Source organism: Corvus brachyrhynchos, unplaced genomic scaffold (genome assembly GCF_000691975.1).
Source record: "Corvus brachyrhynchos isolate BGI_N302 unplaced genomic scaffold, ASM69197v1 scaffold101, whole genome shotgun sequence".
Classification (NCBI taxonomy): domain Eukaryota; kingdom Metazoa; phylum Chordata; class Aves; order Passeriformes; family Corvidae; genus Corvus; species Corvus brachyrhynchos.
In genome coordinates this window covers 13,663,217-13,675,941 of record NW_008237239.1, presented here as the reverse complement: position 1 = coordinate 13,675,941, position 12,725 = coordinate 13,663,217, and the positions used below count along the sequence as shown (strand labels likewise).

The window sequence follows — 12,725 nt, the reverse complement described above, 5'->3', positions numbered from 1 at the left end:
ACACAAGAGGAGATAAATACTTAACTAAGTGCCCAAGCCAACAGCATAATAAAAAAGGAAGCACTTCAGTTTCCTAAAGCTCAAAATACTTTTAAGAGCAAATTCCAAACTCTGAACCACTGGAGTTTGTGTAGTAAGTGTGACACTGACATTTTGTACTGCCCATGATGAGATGAACCCACAACCTAGAGCATTGGCCACACCTACTTGTCGTGTATTTTACCTGAATCTACCTATCTTGGATGTGTCTTTTTCATGTGGGAAAAGAAATTAATCTTAATTTTGATACTCTGTGTAGGCTGCCAGTCCTTTCACAGCCATATTCATGGTGGACAGCTTACAAATAAGGGAGTGGCTGTGGGTGATGTTTGTAGGAGGTGTAACATCTGTGGGACAAGAAGGGGTTCATCACCTTGCCTGTGGCAATGGTGAGGTGGTTGCATTATGTCTGTATGCGCTGTGCATGTCAATTTTCCATATCCCTGATTAAATCTTTGTGATTTAGCCAGAATAATTTTAAACTGCATGAGAAAGAACCTTTCTGCAGTATGCATTTTTAAGTTCTCTTCAAATAGAGAGTTATTTTTGCACTTTGCTTTTTATTTTAATGGTTGCCGAGGTTAATGGGGTGTCTTGTGTACAGATTTTAATGCTGCTTTTATATGGCTGCAGAAAATAGCTTAGACACACAACCCTTATACTTGTAAACCTGAGGAAGTACAGGATCCCCTGGACTTACAGGCCAGTTGCAGTATGTAAAGGATCTTCACTCAGAGCACTAAAATTTTAATCTTTTCAATATTTGCATGTATTGTTAGAGGTGCACAATTTCCAGCTTTTGCCCCTCCCAGCCTTGTTATGATGTGCTGTGAGCTGAAAAGAAGAACTGATATCCCCCTCTTGGGCTCTCTTCCAGCAGTGCTTAGGTCCTTGGGAACAGACACATTTTTCCCTGCTGTTTGCCTGCCAGTTGTTTCCCAGCTCTTTAAATCACAGCACTGAGATGCCAGCAATCCAGATACCAGAGATTCTGCTTCATTTCTCCCAGGCAGAAATGTGATTTGGCACTTACCTACCTGTTCTTTGCAACTTTTTAAGACACCTTAATTTGATGTATTTGGGATTTCTGTAAAAGACTTCGTATGCTGTAAATGAAGATGTATGATCTCAGAAACAAGGGTCACATGTTTAATTGCAAATGACTTGGGTTTACTGCATTCTGGTGTAATTTTGTGATGTCCTCACCCAAGAAACAGCACATGATTATTTGTAAGCTTGCCATCCCTGGGAGGAAATTTGATAGGGCTTTCAGGATCTGCGATGTAAGGCCAGTAATTGGTGTGATCCAATAAGGGAGAGCTCTGTGGTGGCATCACTCGAGAGAGTAAGCGTGGTGTGACTGCTGCTGCTTCTTGGATCATGCTGCCTAATGAAAGATTAATGACGAGATGATGCTCTGTAACAAACCTCTAATACTGCCACCAGGTCACAGGTTTGATTTGAACCAATCAATACAGTTCACTCTCATAAAGGTAGCTAATGACAGCATGCTTATGAGAAATGAAATGGCCTGCAATCTAAGACAGCCTGCTCGTTCTCCCCGTGTCAGCTTTAAAGAAACAGTATTCCTTTTGTAATGTAATCTAAACCTTGGGAAGAAAGGAGAGTTTAAATTCTGAGGGAAAATGTTAAGAAAACTTTTATTTAAAAAATGGAACTCAAGAAGGAAATCCTTTATATTAAAAATAAATTGGAATTAAAATTCAGTGAAACATGTTGGAAAGAAAAATGTCTCATATTCTTAGAGTTAATAGTATCTGAAAGAGAAACGAGTTTAATTTGACTTTGGTGTTTAAAGATCAGATGTACATTTATGTGTGTGTTCTTAATCCTTAGAGTGACTCCCTTGCCTATGAAAGGCAGGGGTCAAGTCCCCCGCTGTGTCATATTGACCCATCTGAGGAGAAAAAGGAAAGAAATTGGAATATCATTTTTCTTCAGGGCCAGATAAGTCACAGATGTAACCTAGTGAGTATTTTTTGAAAAAATGATACCAGCTGTAATAATTCCAGAAAATGAGTTTAGGACACAGAGGAGGGTCTGTATTCAAATAATTCCCTCAAAGATAATCCTGTGAGAGACTGAACAATCTTAGAATTAGGCAGAATGAGGAAACTCAAAAAGTTTTTCAAGATTTCAAGATTCAAAAAGATTTTCAAGTTTTTTTTCTGAACTTCTGTCTAAACCCTTTGAAGTAGACTTTGCATTCTTGCTTTCATCTAATTAATAATATGCTGTCAAAGTGTTGGCAGTAAGTTACTGTGGCTACACCTGGAGTACGATACTGTAAAATACGAATAATGGAGCTTGACTTTTGAGCTCTTGATTATGGTACTTCAGCTTTCCAAGATGCAGGATGGGAACTCTCTACCTTTCTTTAAAAAAAAAAAAACAAACCAAACCCCAAAAATCCCCCAAACTCCAGCTCAAATTCTCTAATGAAATATTCTGATTTTCATAGCAGAGTAGAACTGCTGTCCTCTTGGTATGAGTAGGACCATACTGACCTGGCTTCAGTTACTTCTTAGGTACAAAATCATATACTAAAAAATCATGATAATATATTTCCTAGATGAAAATATTATTTGCTTAGTACTTAGGATATTTGTCTCTGTGGTACTTTCATTCTAGGTTGGTAGCATCATAACCTTTGTAAATGTTAGCATTATTATCATTAACAAAGTTACATTCCTAATACCTGAGAACAAATTTGGAATTGTCACCAAAAAGATCAATTTGTCATCAAAATATCAGTACTGGAAAATACATTAAATGTAAATAGGATTTTCATGCTAACATCATTTCCCGGGAGCACAGATGCACCAAACCACTCCCTTGCAGTGACTAAGCAGTGTTTGGTGAGTAAGGCATATTCCTAGGATCTGAATAGCAATTCTAATAGCAATTTCAGACTTGCATTTGCCACTTTGACACAGTTGAAAGAAAGATATATCTTGCATTAGATGACATTTCTTACTGTTTAGCTTTCTAGTTTTCATCATACAGCAGGGGTGAGGACAAATTAGTCACCCCTCACTGCAGTCTGAGCATCTGTGCTTCAGTCACTGGAGCTGTATCTGTTCTATTTGATTTCTTCCCCTCTGCATTGATTACATTTTCTTTCCAGACTGCACTGTGATCAATTCCTATCGCGTTTCTTGGATTAACTTGGATTTCTCATCTTTTCTATTTCCATTTCCTTTATTCTATTCCAGTAAGTACTTCAAGTTTTAAATGTTTAAATAGAGCCTCTTTCCCATAATGCCTGGAATTTGCCAGTATCCCTTCTTACAAGAGGAGCATGCTCTAATGGTGAACAACCTGAGAGATGGACATTGCTGTGTTTTTTTCCCAGCTGATTTAGTTTTGTGGCCTTAGGAGGTCTCTACCTGCCAGGAGAGCCATGAGGATTAACTGAGCAGGCAAAGTGCTGTGTGATGCTTAACATTGTCTAACAATCAGTGTACATTTACTGCCAGTCCTGAAAACAAAGTCTGTGATGTTAGCAGGTGAAATTGTTTGAGGGGGTTTTTTTTGAGTGGTCTTGCCTGTAGAATGACAATAGGGTTCCTGACTCCAGCAGTACAAATTCATAGTTGCACAGACTTCAGGGGAAAAACTGACATTTGTGTTTCTCCTTGGTAACTGGTATTTTTTCTAAAATTGCCTGTAACTCTTAGAGAAAAATATAAGTTTATCCGCCTTTGTGAGGATTCATATTGAAATTAATTTCAAGCTTGTTGCTATCCATAGTCCTGGAACAGAAGATGAAAAAAAAGAAGAAAAATATGCCAAAACTGATGTCTAGAGAAACAAAGTAGTACATAATGCTGGTCATTTTAAATTTTAATAATTGCCACATAAAGGATATTGTAAAAGAAATATTCCAAGTATTGAATTTTGTCAGCTTGTTAATAGTTAAATCAGACTTTTCTTTCATAAGAATGATTTATCTGTATCTTTAGTGTTTATCTTATTTTTATTACTGTGTCAAACTTCTCTGTAATTGCACTATTTTGACTTCATTTTTCTTGAATATGAGTGGCAAGATCTTGCATTATGTTTCATTCTGATTAGCACTTTGTATCCTGACACTGTCTTTCCTGGCAGCATCCCACCCAGAATATCCTACTGTTCTTTGTGCCACGTCACAGTGATTGCTCACAGTCATCCTCTGATGCACTAAATATGCCCTCTTCTTTCTCCTCATTTGTAATTTCAGCTTGTCACAGGAATTCTTACTCCTATATGGATGACCATGCACTTTATCTAATTTCTTTCTGTTTCTGTTACTGCAGAGTTCTCTGCTCTCCTTTGGTGTGGAACACAGTCTTTCTTTGTACTAACAGCTTATCACAAACCTAGTTTCTCTGCCAAGGTCACAAGGGAAAATATTAAATATGTTTCGAGGCAGATACTTGATGAATTACCATAACAGTTTCTCTCTAGCCTGATACTGAAATTGTTTGTATGGTTTTCTCTTTAACCAGAGCTATAGGAATATAAGAGCATATAATCCAAATTTTCCTGTTAAGTGCATGCATGGATCTTAGATTTTATAAATCATACTGAAGCATAAAAATGGATTGCCCTACAGTAATCAGAGAAGTCTCTGAGAGCTTCTAGATGTTCTTCAGGTATTTGCAAAATAGCTCCACTCAGTCCACTGTGCCCGCACAAAGATTTCCAAGCCAAGCATCACATTTAAGAAAGCATCTCTGCAATTGTTGCTTGCTTCCAGTCTGCCCCCTGTGTAACCAGGGCTGTGATTTGGAGCTGCCAGGGGTGGCATGTGATTTAAAGCACCTTTCAGTAGCAGAACAAGCCAGTGTTAGTAACTGAAGTTCAGATTATGGTGCCCATATGTACATACTCAGAGCTTTATCTAGTCAGGTCTGGAATACTGCCAAGGATGAAGCATATGTAACCTCTTTGGACAACCTGCTCCAAAGTTTGACTGGTGAACGATGTTAATTCTGAACCCAGGCTTGCCTGAGAATCATTATAATCATATCAGTGTGCTGTTGCTTAGGCCTGATGCACTTAAGCTAGCATGCTTAAGTATCTCTACCCCTGTGTCCTGATTTATATCTAAAATAGGTAGGCCACCCAGAAATTTGACCAAGTTATTGGCTGTGGACTGACAGTGAGGCCTCTTAGTAACCGGATATTTGAGTCTGAGCACATCTTTAGTTCATATTTTCCAAGGCAACCTCCTGCTTCTATTTGGCACATGATTTGGGAAATACAAATCAAATAGTTTGGCAAACTCTTTTTCTGATGTCATTCACAAATGAAGCAGATGTTTAAATGATCCTGTTTACCTTTGCAATTGTAGCATAAAAGGTGAAGATGGAACCCCTTTAAAACTAGCCCCTGAACATTTTGTTCTTGATCTTCAGCTGAAGCTGAAACTTTTGGAAAACTTGCCTCTGATGTCAATGGCAATGATATGGGGCATGTTTACAGAATAAAAGCGTTATGTTGGCTGTTATTGGTGCAATGTGTATGAATAAAAAGGGTTTATCTCACTAAATGTTCAGAAGTTTGCCTGAAATCACTTTCAATATCCTTTCTTGTTCTCTATACAGTAAAGTATGTAATTAGGGAACATGTTATACAGCAAACTCAGTTTAAAAAATTGATTTTTAAAGCATAAAAGAGGCAGTGACTGAAGTCCTGCCAGGCTCTATCAAATACTCACATGTATTATATTGTAAACATAATATGGTTATACTGTATGTTGTCATAATAATTGGCAATGGTACTTGAGTCAGTCATTAAGTGCTTTGTTCATGTGGTAATAGATGACAAGGGCTACAACATTTGTTGGCAGCAAAGTTGCTTCCCTATCTCTTTCTCTTCGTAAATTGGTTTCAGAATAGTTTTGTGGGTTTTTTCTCAAACTGACTGTCTTAGTACCCAGATGGCTTTATCTCTTTTTAATGAGATTTGGGATATTTTCCTTACAAGTGGTGTTCACTCAGTGCTGCCACAAAGGCTGCATTCTGCATTTTTCTTAAAGCAGAGCACTGTGACAAGAGAGGGAAGGCTCAGCAGTAACCCACAGCACAGAGGGGTAGATTGAGATTCAGTGGGATCCAGGGCTGAAAGGTAGCCCAAGTCAGGAGAGAACATAAAATATTAGTCTGGAGGCCAGCAAATAGTTTTAGATTAGTGCATAGGACAGCCTAGTTAGTCCGTGTAGGCTTGATTCTGTGATCCTAACTCATGCAAGCCATGTTAGTGGTTTTCAGCAGGCTGACATGGGATGGGAGCTATTCCTTGTGAGTAACTGGAAAAACTGCCCTATCCATTTTGCAAAGGTTCTAAAGGAGCAGTCAGAATAGAGAACAATTGGGAAATGGGCATTTTTCTTGCAAAAACTCCCAGAGGGTTTTTTTTTTCTGTTAGTTGCTGGAGTTTCACAGGACACAACCTCTTCAAATTATTTCTTTTATGATCCAGACCACATGTAGGACAGGGCTCTGCAGGATCCTGAAAGACAATTTGTGGTGCCTTCAGCATTCACAGTAGGCATTCATTTCAGTTGTGAGTGAATGTCACCTAACACAGGTTTAACAGCTGAAAAAATGTTGTCTGTACCAGCATTTCACCTTCCAAATTCAGACTATAAGCCTTAACTTTCTTAGCTTCAGACTTCTGTTAAATCTGCACCAGCACACAACCTGTGCATCACCACTCTTGTACCTTTATGTATATCTTTCGCTTTTTGCCAGTTTGAGTCAGCTCTTCCTGACTTGATGTAGTCATGTGCCTTTACCCTTTTCAGGCTCTCATGCCTTTTCTTGTGCTGTTTATGTCCCTGTCCTGTCTCTGTGTCAATCATTTTCCATCTCATTTCTCATTGTGTACCACTCTCTGTCTCAAAGCCCATTTGTATCCATTCTCAGTGTCTTTGGGCTTCCAGCTGCAGAATTCCACCTGCATGTACCGCTAGTTCTGCCAGCAGGACAAGAGTTGCAAAACAATCAGTTCTACAAGGATGTCTTGTTCCTACAAAGCAGACATAACTTGATTATGTTTTGCACTGATGTGTAGGATTTGGCTTTCTCTGTTGTCTACACGGGCATTCTGGATCTGTAAAGCTGCTGCCAAAAAATCTGAACCTAATGCAGGGCTTATCTAAAGCTCTAACTCGATCCATAACAATATCTCAACAATTTCCACTTAGAAAGCACACAAAGGAACATTGTAATGTTTTTTTCAACATTGTGAAGATTTTATTTACTGGTATCTGATGAAATCGCGGGTTTTTCTTACTGATATGTAGCAACATGTGCATGTGTAAATTCTATGGCACAGTGGATTCTCAGGTATAATGATTGCAAACTGCAGTTGTCCCAAGTGCTTTTCTCTTCAATATTCTGACTGATTGTTGACTAATCCATATTTTGAAACAAAATTTGCTCATAAAGAATTACAGATTATGACATGCTAACAGGTCCTCCCCCAACACCAGTGCTCTGCACAGTAAGATATCCATTGACTGCATGGGATCAGAACAGAATCAGAACAAGAGAGTTTTCACAGCACACAAGGGAGCTGAAAGTGGTTTTTCAAAACTACTATGAATTCTTCTTGGTGTACTTTACACCCTGTGAGGGGAAATCTTCATGCAACAGTGCTCAGTACTGTAATTGAGACTGATTTAGTTTGTACTTTGCTACAAAAGTTCTATGTTTGCACATTTTTTTGTGACTTTTGTCCATGCTGCAGCTTTAGCAGTCAGCCTTTATAAACCATGAAAAATCTGCAGGTAGGGCTGTACTTAGCCACACCTCTTACTCTGGAGGAAATGGCAGAATCTGACAGAGGAGTTTCCTGTACTGGAGCCAGTAACCAGAAGTTGGGCCTGTTTATATCCTCTACACTGGAAAATTCAGAAAAGGGTAGTTTTGCCATTCCTGAGATTCTAAGGTGATGTGCTTGAAAGCGCACAACAATCTAGCCATAGGAAAATTGCCTCTCTAGGTGTTTTCCAGCTTCATCAAACCTTGTAGCAAAGAAGGAAAGGAGCACACAGATGCAGCTTTTCCTTGATGAGTCATCTTATTTATTACAATTCTCCCTTTGATAAAATTATTTGCAAAGAAGCTTGAAGCTCTTGTTTTCTTCAAAGCAGCACTGTTTATTAGAAAACAGAAAGATCATGTATTGTCTTGTACATGTACATCTTACATGAGAGATCATGTAAGCTGCCACTTCTTGCTCATTGGTAAATTCACACCTACCTTGTTCTGGAGGCCGCTCAAAGGGCAGGTACAGAGTTGGAAGGCATGAACTGGGTGCTGCACCACTTTGGAGGCATGCTAAAGTCTTTGTCCTTCATAGTACCCTACCCTTTCAGCAAGGGCTGTGGAAAATGTTGGCTGTCATCCTTTAAACAGCACAGTGTTTGCATTCCCCTTGATCATCTGTCCCAGAGCAAAGTTCAGTAGGTTGAGGAAGTATTGTTTCAGTGCAATTGATCTAAAAATATATCAAAAGGAAGACTACTGTATATGAACAAATCATGGAGAGGCTTTGTATAGGCTTGTTGATATCTGTAAATACATAAAACAAGGAAGCAGCAGCTTATGACATGGTTATTTCTGGAAAAGCGGAAGGTCCAACTGTTATTATTAAACCATGCACAGAACCAAGCAGTTGCTCCTGAAGAAATTGTGCATGGAATTAACCCCAAAATTAGAACAATTTCCGCAGGGTTATGAACACTGCTTCAGAACTTGCTGCTGCAAATTGATGTCAAATCACATATTAATGTCAATGGGATCAGGCTTAGGATTTCCACTTGGGTCTACCTTCAGCCTTTACTTTTAATAAAACCCCTTACTTTTCCAGAGAATAACTGTTCTGAAATAAGCGTGAGGATCTGAAAATCTTTAGTGAATTCTGAGAGATCTCAACATAGAATATTCCAGAATTTTCACCACAGGGAAGTGGTGAAAGTCAGCTCAATTCTTCAAACAGAGAAGAATATATTTACAGTATCCACGTGGGGAAAAAAGCAGGAAGAAACTACTAGGTTAATTTGCTGTCTGTATCATAGGTCATTATTACCCAGCTACCTCTGTACAAAGTATTTTATATTCAGCTGCAGTAGTAAGCAGGCAAATACACGCGCACCTACAACACTCAAAAAGATATCCAGCCTTGAAGACCTCAGGAACTGAAGATCCCACTGAGAATTTGAGAATTCCCATGGCAATTTCAGCTATAAATAACTTGTTGTTTAATAGGCCATGTTTCCACATGAACTTTGTGTTTACACTAAGTAACCATTAGGAACCAGCATTTTCTGTTCTATTAAGTCAAGCTAGTTAATAATGTTAACAAGTGAGTCCTTTCTTCAAACATGTCACTGTAAGACAGTTTTCAAATAATTTCATCTGCTTTTTTTATGTTTTAATTCTATTTTGAAATCATTCTAAACTGTGAAACTCGATGTGGTGATTCACAGCACGTTTCAGCAGTGAAAAGGCTGGTTTTGCTTTTTATCTACATGTACAAGGAATGTATTAAGATTGATTTTTAGTTTGTTTTTTTAGCTACAAGGTCAGCTGTTTGTCACCTGTATTTCTTGGTACTTTTCAGACCATATGTTTTCCAGGCAGAAGACTTGGCTGGTGGTGGAGCTGTTGTTTCTACTCCCCTTGCAGTTTGTTGTTTTAAGACATGTTTAATTAGCACTGGCTTAGTTTATTAAGTGTTCAAATTGTTCTACATTACTATCTTCATCTTTCATCCTCACGGTTTTATTGATCTCACAAATCTTATTATCATGGATGCATACATTTATTTTCTTCTCACAAAAGCCCTAGAGTTTATGTTGCAAGTCTCCATTCATTATTACTTTGTTAGATCTTTCAGTTTTCAGTTCATTTAATACATTTTACTGATACTATTGTGCCAGTGTTCATAATGAGAATGTCACACCCTATTAAGTCAACTGCTCTCCACAGATATATTGCAAATATACAATTACTTTCGTCATCCAAATACTTGTCTCATCCAACAATGCAAAGACTTGTTTTACAAGACCTGCTTGCCACAAAACTGGGTTCACTGGGATGATATTAATTATATTCCATCACTTCCATTCCTTATTAAATTTATAACAGCTTTATTACCTGGAAGTAAGGTCAGACTCACTGTCCATTAGCTCTGAGTCATCCTGCTGGCCTCTGTTATTATTGGCACAACATTAGCACTTTTTCAGTCGTATGGGATTTCCCTGGAATGCCTTAATTTAGTAAAATAAACATGATTAGCTCTCAAGTCTTCTCTGTCTTAGTTCTTAGGTGTGAGGTAGGTGAATTGGCTGACTTTAAAATGTTGATTTCTAGTGCATGTTGTATAACATCCTGCTTGGTTACCAGGGGACTGGAAAATAGTTCAACTTCATCACGTGACATAAGAGCAGCTGTCCAAATATGGAATAGAAATATTTCTAAATATGTCTGTCTCTTCTGCATCACTATTAAAAGTTTTATCTTTTCCATCTGGCAAAGGGTTTCTATAGCTGCTAGGGTATTGTAGTCTTGGTAAGTTTGAGGGTTTTTTAATTTTTCATTTTACATTGGTGATGTCAGCTGTGGACTTTCTGCTGATGTTTCTAACTTATTGTTGTTTTTCCCTTTGTAACTCCTAACTCGTACGGAGTGTTACAGTTTATCTTCATTATTATGTAGCACTTTTTATTATGAACTTCTGCTTGCGCTTGGATAGTGAAAGAAGACAGCATTTTTAGGCAAAATTATTCTTTTCTTGACTGTGGAATTACAAATTCATGACCATCCTAAGATTTCTTCTTAAAAAACCTTCTCACTTCTGACTTTTCTACATCAATTTCAACCATGATTTTAATTACTCCAATGGGATTCTGAACTTGCAGGGTGCTGACAACTGCAGCACATATGTACCACTCGTGGCTTTATGCAACAGTGTCACACTTGTCCGCTCATTATACCTTGGTGGAGTGGTTTGTTGGGTTTTTTAGCATTTAAATCAGGTACAGCATTGTGCAGTGTTCTCCAATAATAATGGCATCATTCTCTTGGCGTTGGTGGTAATTTCATGATGTCTAGTTCATTACCTCTTCCAATTTCAGTACGTAAAGGACTGAAAAAGCCATCTCTTAACACTCTGCCATGCAAGTTCAAGTTTGTCAGAGACTGAGCATGTACTGGGTTTGCTTTCTTACTAACTTCCTCGGGTGTTGCTACTGTAACATCCTCCTGCCTACTCCAACTTACCTCCAACCAAAAAGAGCTAAACCCTTGTACTTTCCACTTTTTGAGTTTTTCTCAGAGGTAAGGTTACCACAGGGAATGCATTTTCATAAAAGCCCTGTTAAAGAGGTCTTCCCAAGTCATGCACTTGTTTGTGTGTTATCCATCTGATCATACTTACTCTGAGGATAATGTCATCTGTTCCAGAAGTGATGTCACAAAAGTGAGATTTCAGATACATTTCATCACAACATTATGTTCTCTATGCAAAATGTTCACCAGCATGCCTTCCACAGTGGTATACCATGAATGTAGAATCTATGATTCTACTAGCAGAAGCCAAAAATAATTCTTTTTTCTTTGGTTTTTTTATACGACAGACCCTCCTTTCAGTTTAGTGCATTTTGCCTCTGTGGCTCAGACTTCCACATGTCTGGAGGATGTATCAGCAATTTGTTGCAAACCAGTGTATATTCTTCTTCTTTTAGAATAGTGTGTAGTAAATTAAAAGGGATGATATAAAGGGTGTAGAGGGAGCTATAGCATCCAGCTGGATTGTAAGTGATGTTGAAGGCTGCTCCCAGGAGTAGAGTACACTGCATATTTTGCAGTGAGAATTCAAATTTAGTCAGCTTTCTGAAACAATGGCTGTTCAGAGGTGATAAACCAAAAATGTGTCTTGGACTTACCTCCTTGCCTTAGTGTTTTAAATCAAATGCCCTCCCAGGTCAGGGCCCAGAGCACAGTTTTCCCCTCTGACTTCCTCTTTCCTTCCTGAAATATAATCATCACTGTAGGTTCTCCTGTTTCCTGTACTCCCAGGAAAAACTGTTTCCTTAATACACATACATTGCAATTAAACCTCTAAAACATCATTTTAGTAATAATTATTTTAGTAATATTCCTGATTAAACCTGCCAATTAGCACAGACAAAGAGGAAACTAGAAGTAAATAATTACTTCTTGCAGTATGTTTTCCAATCCAGAATACTCATAGATAATGAGCAGAGGAAAAGATAGTTGGCAAAATTGAACTGTACCTCTTCTTTCATGGGCTTCCAGTCTGGTTTCTAACTGAGGAAGGAAAGGAACAATAACCAAGCAGAAATAGGATGTACAAAGGCTTTTAAATGCAGGCTTTTATTTTCCTAATTCTCACCTATTTCATACTCTGTTAAAGGGGTTATTTTGTTATACATACTTACTCTCATGTTCTCCAGTGATAGAGACTAAAAACTTCATGATGCCTGAGTGTCACACATTTACTCTGTGGTCTTGATGTGATTTGTCCAGATCATGTTGCTAAGGAAATCTTTAGGGTCTCGTGAGTACATATGAACACTTATTTCCTTCCTGAATGAAGATCACAGAAGGACTTTCCATGATAAACCAGTACAGTCCTACTGTAGT

The 12,725-nt window shown here is 38.2% G+C and overlaps 1 long non-coding RNA gene across 1 annotated transcript in view; it reads left to right on the top strand.

Moving 5' to 3' along the window:
- Window positions 1-12,725, top strand: part of LOC108445600 — a 48,420-nt gene that overhangs the window by 17,452 nt on the left and 18,243 nt on the right. The gene's annotated exons all lie outside the window — the stretch shown is intronic.